We start from the raw sequence: 722 nt of genomic DNA, 5'->3' as shown, positions 1-722 counted from the left end.
ATATATATATATATATATATATATATATATACATATATATTATATATATATATGTATATATATATCTATCTGTAGATACATATATATATATAATGTTTGTGTTCATATATGTATATATATAAATGCATATATAAATCTGTATATCCACCCACATATGTGTGTTGAGAAATATCGGGAAATAGATTGATAAAAACGTAGAATTCTAAATCGATAGATAGAATTTGGATAGTTACAAATTTAAACTGATAGCTGTTTTAGAGGTGCAGAAGGAAGAAAAAAAAAAACATCCTGCATAAGTAGATATGTTTGAAGATTTCTCGACAATCAAATAGATAAGGGGAGAACCAACCAAAAACATCGGTAAATACATAGAACGGGGAAAACATTAGTACAATAGAAAATATATGAACGCTCAGTCTCTCAGACCTACAAACCAATAATCACTTTGACACACACACACACACACTAAAAACATACTTTTACATTTATTCACAGAGCCTGCACACCAGCATAGGTATATACCTGATGTGCCGGTGTGGGATGGCTGATCGTGTGACATAAACATACATCCACAGAAAAAATACACACACACATATATACATATAAATACATATAAATTATCTCGAATACATAAATATTGCAATACGCATGGATTTCAGTGAAATGAATAATGAACTTCCTAACCTGCTGGATATATATATATATATATATATATATATATA

The 722-nt window shown here is 28.3% G+C and overlaps 1 protein-coding gene across 8 annotated transcripts in view; it reads right to left on the bottom strand.

Annotated features, from left to right (window-relative positions):
• LOC106883685 (chitin synthase chs-2) overlaps positions 1-722 on the bottom strand; it is a 132,240-nt gene that overhangs the window by 104,818 nt on the left and 26,700 nt on the right. The window lies entirely within an intron of this gene.

The sequence above is a fragment of the Octopus bimaculoides genome, chromosome 9 (genome assembly GCF_001194135.2).
Source record: "Octopus bimaculoides isolate UCB-OBI-ISO-001 chromosome 9, ASM119413v2, whole genome shotgun sequence".
Taxonomy (NCBI): domain Eukaryota; kingdom Metazoa; phylum Mollusca; class Cephalopoda; order Octopoda; family Octopodidae; genus Octopus; species Octopus bimaculoides.
Note: the sequence above shows the minus strand (reverse complement) of the source record. Positions and strands in the feature narration are given on the sequence as shown.